The 7,500-nt window shown below is 34.5% G+C and overlaps 1 non-coding gene across 1 annotated transcript in view; it reads left to right on the forward strand.

Moving 5' to 3' along the window:
• The first annotated feature begins 7,479 nt into the window (after positions 1-7,479).
• LOC129616977 (small subunit ribosomal RNA) overlaps positions 7,480-7,500 on the forward strand; it is a 1,989-nt gene continuing 1,968 nt past the window's right edge. The window contains exon 1 of the ribosomal RNA XR_008697661.1: positions 7,480-7,500. This exon is cut by the window's right edge and continues 1,968 nt beyond it. This is a non-coding gene — a ribosomal RNA (small subunit ribosomal RNA).

Here is a 7,500-nt window from a genome sequence, read left to right on the forward strand (position 1 = left end):
AATAGTGGCGATGGCGGTAGCCACTATTAGTACATTCTTATTACTTACTATAAAGTATTAAGTATGAATTATAAAATAGTATATGGGTATAATAGTGGCGATGGCGGTAGCCACTATTAGTACATTCTTATTACTTACTATAAAGTATTAAGTATGAATTATAAAATAGTATATGGGTATAATAGTGGCGATGGCGGTAGCCACTATTAGTACATTCTTATTACTTACTATAAAGTATTAAGTATGAATTATAAAATAGTATATGGGTATAATAGTGGCGATGGCGGTAGCCACTATTAGTACATTCTTATTACTTACTATAAAGTATTAAGTATGAATTATAAAATAGTATATGGGTATAATAGTGGCGATGGCGGTAGCCACTATTAGTACATTCTTATTACTTACTATAAAGTATTAAGTATATATTATAAAATTGTATATGAGTATAATAGTGGCGATGGCGGTAGCCACTATTATTACATTCTTATTACTTACTATAAAAGTATATTAAGTATGTATTATAAAATTGTATATGGGTATAATAGTGGCGATGGCGGTAGCCACTATTATTACATTCTTATTACTTACTATAAGTATATTAAGTGTGTATTATAAAATTGCATATGAGTATTAATAGTGGCGTTGGTACTTAAGTAGTACATTCTTATTATACTTACCTATATATAAGTATGTATTATAGGAATGGTGATAAACATTTGCTATTGAAGGCTTGTAATATTGATTGGTAGGTGGTGGTGGTGGTTGTTAAGATAGGTTAAGTATATTCTTACTATAAATACTTCAAATAAGTATTTTCTTAATGTATTACTGCATGAATAATGATTTAAGTAATACTTATTATTATATATCAATACAGTGGCAGGTATTGGATATGGGAATAACATAGACCTGAACGAGACATATGTTATGCTCGACAGGCAATAATTACTTTTCATAAGTGAAAAGTAACCTGGGTTGGTAAACATGTTATGCCCACCCGATGAAAAAAATTTTTTCAGCCTGGTTTGATATTTATCAAAGGCAAAATAAGCCTGATCGGGACATATGTTATGCTCGACAGGCAATAATTACTTTTCATGAATGAAAAGTAACCTGGGTTGGTAAGCATGTTATGCCCACCCGATGAAAAAATTTTTTTCAGCCTGGTTTGATATTTATCAAAGGCAAAATAAGCCTGATCGGGACATATGTTATGCTCGACAGGCAATAATTACTTTTCATGAATGAAAAGTAACCTGGGTTGGTAAACATGTTATGCCCACCCGATGAAAAAATTTTTTTCAGCCTGGTTTGATATTTATCAAAGGCAAAATAAGCCTGATCGGGACATATGTTATGCTCGACAGGCAATAATTACTTTTCATGAATGAAAAGTAACCTGGGTTGGTAAGCATGTTATGCCCACCCGATGAAAAAATTTTTTTCAGCCTGGTTTGATATTTATCAAAGGCAAAATAAGCCTGATCGGGAAATATGTTATGCTCGACAGGTAATAATTACTTTTCATGAATGAAAAGTAACCTGGGTTGGTAAACATGTTATGCCCACCCGATGAAAAAATTTTTTTCAGCCTGGTTTGATATTTATCAAAGGCAAAATAAGCCTGATCGGGACATATGTTATGCTCGACAGGCAATAATTACTTTTCATAAGTGAAAAGTAACCTGGGTTGGTAAACATGTTATGCCCACCCGATGAAAAAATTTTTTCAGCCTGGTTTGATATTTATCAAAGGCAAAATAAGCCTGATCGGGACATATGTTATGCTCGACAGGCAATAATTACTTTTCATGAATGAAAAGTAACCTGGGTTGGTAAGCATGTTATGCCCACCCGATGAAAAAATTTTTTTCAGCCTGGTTTGATATTTATCAAAGGCAAAATAAGCCTGATCGGGACATATGTTATGCTCGACAGGCAATAATTACTTTTCATGAATGAAAAGTAACCTGGGTTGGTAAACATGTTATGCCCACCCGATGAAAAAATTTTTTTCAGCCTGGTTTGATATTTACCAATGGCAATATAAGCCTTATCGGGACATATGTTATGCTCGACAGGCAATAATTACTTTTCATGAATGAAAAGTAACCTGGGTTGGTAAACATGTTATGCCCACCCGATGAAAAAATTTTTTTCAGCCTGGTTTGATATTTACCAATGGCAATATAAGCCTGATCGGGACATATGTTATGCTCGACAGGCAATAATTACTTTTCATGAATGAAAAGTAACCTGGGTTGGTAAACATGTTATGCCCACCCGATGAAAAAATTTTTTTCAGCCTGGTTTGATATTTATCAAAGGCAAAATAAGCCTGATCGGGACATATGTTATGCTCGACAGGCAATAATTACTTTTCATGAATGAAAAGTAACCTGGGTTGGTAAGCATGTTATGCCCACCCGATGAAAAAATTTTTTTCAGCCTGGTTTGATATTTATCAAAGGCAAAATAAGCCTGATCGGGACATATGTTATGCTCGACAGGCAATAATTACTTTTCATGAATGAAAAGTAACCTGGGTTGGTAAACATGTTATGCCCACCCGATGAAAAAATTTTTTTCAGCCTGGTTTGATATTTACCAATGGCAATATAAGCCTGATCGGGACATATGTTATGCTCGACAGGCAATAATTACTTTTCATGAATGAAAAGTAACCTGGGTTGGTAAACATGTTATGCCCACCCGATGAAAAAAATTTTTTCAGCCTGGTTTGATATTTATCAAAGGCAAAATAAGCCTGATCGGGACATATGTTATGCTCGACAGGCAATAATTACTTTTCATGAATGAAAAGTAACCTGGGTTGGTAAGCATGTTATGCCCACCCGATGAAAAAATTTTTTTCAGCCTGGTTTGATATTTATCAAAGGCAAAATAAGCCTGATCGGGACATATGTTATGCTCGACAGGCAATAATTACTTTTCATGAATGAAAAGTAACCTGGGTTGGTAAGCATGTTATGCCCACCCGATGAAAAAATTTTTTTCAGCCTGGTTTGATATTTATCAAAGGCAAAATAAGCCTGATCGGGAAATATGTTATGCTCGACAGGCAATAATTACTTTTCATGAATGAAAAGTAACCTGGGTTGGTAAACATGTTATGCCCACCCGATGAAAAAATTTTTTTCAGCCTGGTTTGATATTTATCAAAGGCAAAATAAGCCTGATCGGGACATATGTTATGCTCGACAGGCAATAATTACTTTTCATAAGTGAAAAGTAACCTGGGTTGGTAAACATGTTATGCCCACCCGATGAAAAAATTTTTTCAGCCTGGTTTGATATTTATCAAAGGCAAAATAAGCCTGATCGGGACATATGTTATGCTCGACAGGCAATAATTACTTTTCATGAATGAAAAGTAACCTGGGTTGGTAAGCATGTTATGCCCACCCGATGAAAAAATTTTTTTCAGCCTGGTTTGATATTTATCAAAGGCAAAATAAGCCTGATCGGGACATATGTTATGCTCGACAGGCAATAATTACTTTTCATGAATGAAAAGTAACCTGGGTTGGTAAACATGTTATGCCCACCCGATGAAAAAATTTTTTTCAGCCTGGTTTGATATTTACCAATGGCAATATAAGCCTTATCGGGACATATGTTATGCTCGACAGGCAATAATTACTTTTCATGAATGAAAAGTAACCTGGGTTGGTAAACATGTTATGCCCACCCGATGAAAAAATTTTTTTCAGCCTGGTTTGATATTTACCAATGGCAATATAAGCCTGATCGGGACATATGTTATGCTCGACAGGCAATAATTACTTTTCATGAATGAAAAGTAACCTGGGTTGGTAAACATGTTATGCCCACCCGATGAAAAAATTTTTTTCAGCCTGGTTTGATATTTATCAAAGGCAAAATAAGCCTGATCGGGACATATGTTATGCTCGACAGGCAATAATTACTTTTCATGAATGAAAAGTAACCTGGGTTGGTAAGCATGTTATGCCCACCCGATGAAAAAATTTTTTTCAGCCTGGTTTGATATTTATCAAAGGCAAAATAAGCCTGATCGGGACATATGTTATGCTCGACAGGCAATAATTACTTTTCATGAATGAAAAGTAACCTGGGTTGGTAAGCATGTTATGCCCACCCGATGAAAAAATTTTTTTCAGCCTGGTTTGATATTTATCAAAGGCAAAATAAGCCTGATCGGGACATATGTTATGCTCGACAGGCAATAATTACTTTTCATGAATGAAAAGTAACCTGGGTTGGTAAACATGTTATGCCCACCCGATGAAAGAATTTTTTTCAGCCTGGTTTGATATTTACCAATGGCAATATAAGCCTTATCGGGACATATGTTATGCTCGACAGGCAATAATTACTTTTCATGAATGAAAAGTAACCTGGGTTGGTAAACATGTTATGCCCACCCGATGAAAAAATTTTTTTCAGCCTGGTTTGATATTTACCAATGGCAATATAAGCCTGATCGGGACATATGTTATGCTCGACAGGCAATAATTACTTTTCATGAATGAAAAGTAACCTGGGTTGGTAAACATGTTATGCCCACCCGATGAAAAAAATTTTTTCAGCCTGGTTTGATATTTATCAAAGGCAAAATAAGCCTGATCGGGACATATGTTATGCTCGACAGGCAATAATTACTTTTCATGAATGAAAAGTAACCTGGGTTGGTAAGCATGTTATGCCCACCCGATGAAAAAATTTTTTTCAGCCTGGTTTGATATTTATCAAAGGCAAAATAAGCCTGATCGGGACATATGTTATGCTCGACAGGCAATAATTACTTTTCATGAATGAAAAGTAACCTGGGTTGGTAAGCATGTTATGCCCACCCGATGAAAAAATTTTTTTCAGCCTGGTTTGATATTTATCAAAGGCAAAATAAGCCTGATCGGGAAATATGTTATGCTCGACAGGCAATAATTACTTTTCATGAATGAAAAGTAACCTGGGTTGGTAAACATGTTATGCCCACCCGATGAAAGAATTTTTTTCAGCCTGGTTTGATATTTACCAATGGCAATATAAGCCTTATCGGGACATATGTTATGCTCGACAGGCAATAATTACTTTTCATGAATGAAAAGTAACCTGGGTTGGTAAACATGTTATGCCCACCCGATGAAAAAATTTTTTTCAGCCTGGTTTGATATTTACCAATGGCAATATAAGCCTGATCGGGACATATGTTATGCTCGACAGGCAATAATTACTTTTCATGAATGAAAAGTAACCTGGGTTGGTAAACATGTTATGCCCACCCGATGAAAAAATTTTTTTCAGCCTGGTTTGATATTTATCAAAGGCAAAATAAGCCTGATCGGGACATATGTTATGCTCGACAGGCAATAATTACTTTTCATGAATGAAAAGTAACCTGGGTTGGTAAGCATGTTATGCCCACCCGATGAAAAAATTTTTTTCAGCCTGGTTTGATATTTATCAAAGGCAAAATAAGCCTGATCGGGACATATGTTATGCTCGACAGGCAATAATTACTTTTCATGAATGAAAAGTAACCTGGGTTGGTAAGCATGTTATGCCCACCCGATGAAAAAATTTTTTTCAGCCTGGTTTGATATTTATCAAAGGCAAAATAAGCCTGATCGGGACATATGTTATGCTCGACAGGCAATAATTACTTTTCATGAATGAAAAGTAACCTGGGTTGGTAAACATGTTATGCCCACCCGATGAAAGAATTTTTTTCAGCCTGGTTTGATATTTACCAATGGCAATATAAGCCTTATCGGGACATATGTTATGCTCGACAGGCAATAATTACTTTTCATGAATGAAAAGTAACCTGGGTTGGTAAACATGTTATGCCCACCCGATGAAAAAATTTTTTTCAGCCTGGTTTGATATTTACCAATGGCAATATAAGCCTGATCGGGACATATGTTATGCTCGACAGGCAATAATTACTTTTCATGAATGAAAAGTAACCTGGGTTGGTAAACATGTTATGCCCACCCGATGAAAAAAATTTTTTCAGCCTGGTTTGATATTTATCAAAGGCAAAATAAGCCTGATCGGGACATATGTTATGCTCGACAGGCAATAATTACTTTTCATGAATGAAAAGTAACCTGGGTTGGTAAGCATGTTATGCCCACCCGATGAAAAAATTTTTTTCAGCCTGGTTTGATATTTATCAAAGGCAAAATAAGCCTGATCGGGACATATGTTATGCTCGACAGGCAATAATTACTTTTCATGAATGAAAAGTAACCTGGGTTGGTAAGCATGTTATGCCCACCCGATGAAAAAATTTTTTTCAGCCTGGTTTGATATTTATCAAAGGCAAAATAAGCCTGATCGGGACATATGTTATGCTCGACAGGCAATAATTACTTTTCATGAATGAAAAGTAACCTAAATTGGTAAACAAATTATGATTTAAGTAATGCTTATTATAATAAATATATCAATACAATACAGGTATTGGATATGGGAAGCATATTTATTGATTATTAAAATTTTATGTGTAAATCTATGTATGACCACTTTTTGATTCAAACGTACATTTTTTAATTACATTTTTTTTCATGAATGAAATTGGGCCTGGTTTGATAAACATGTTATGCTCGCCCGATGAAAAAATTTTTTTTAAAAAAAATTTTTTTTAGCCTGATTTGATATTTATCAAAGGCAAAATAGACCTTAACGAGACATATGTTGTTATGCTCGGCAGGCAATAATTATTTTTCATGAGTGAAAGGTAACCTGGGTTGGTAAGCATGTTATGCCCACCCGATGAAAAAATTTTTTTCAGCCTGGTTTGATATTTATCAAAGGCAAAATAGGCCTGATCGGGACATATGTTATGCTCGACAGGCAATAATTACTTTTCATGAGTGATAAGTAACCTGGGTTGGTAAACATGTTATGCCCACCCGATGAAAAAATTTTTTTCAGCCTGGTTTGATATTATCAATGGCAAAATAAACCTGATCGGGACATATGTTATGCTCGACAGGCAATAATTACTTTTCATGAGTGTTAAGTAACCTGGGTTGGTAAACATGTAATGAAAAATAGGTCAAATCGAGACATTATGTTGGTTATGCTCGACAATCAATAATATTTTTATCATAGTAGGTCAACGAGTATATATTTATTATATGCTCATATATTGATATACGTGTACAAAAATGTGGTGGTACGGATAAGCGATATCAGAAGTTGACAAAATATACTATGAAGGTTATAATATAAAAATTATAATTGTGTAAAAATTCATATATCTAATTTAATATTAGGATAAGATTGAATAAATGATTAAATATTAATCATTGGAAGAAAGGTAATGAAATAAAACAAAATTCTATAAGGCTTTAGGTTGGAAGAAAGTATATAGAATTTTATAAATGAATATAAATTTAACAATAATCTATATTTAATAATATGATTATTGGTTAAGAGATGACAAATAAGAGAGGTGTCATTATTCTGGTTGATCCTGCCAGT

This window comes from Condylostylus longicornis, unplaced genomic scaffold, assembly GCF_029603195.1.
Source record: "Condylostylus longicornis isolate FDR11 unplaced genomic scaffold, ASM2960319v2 ptg000354l, whole genome shotgun sequence".
In the NCBI taxonomy this organism is placed as follows: Eukaryota; Metazoa; Arthropoda; class Insecta; order Diptera; family Dolichopodidae; genus Condylostylus; species Condylostylus longicornis.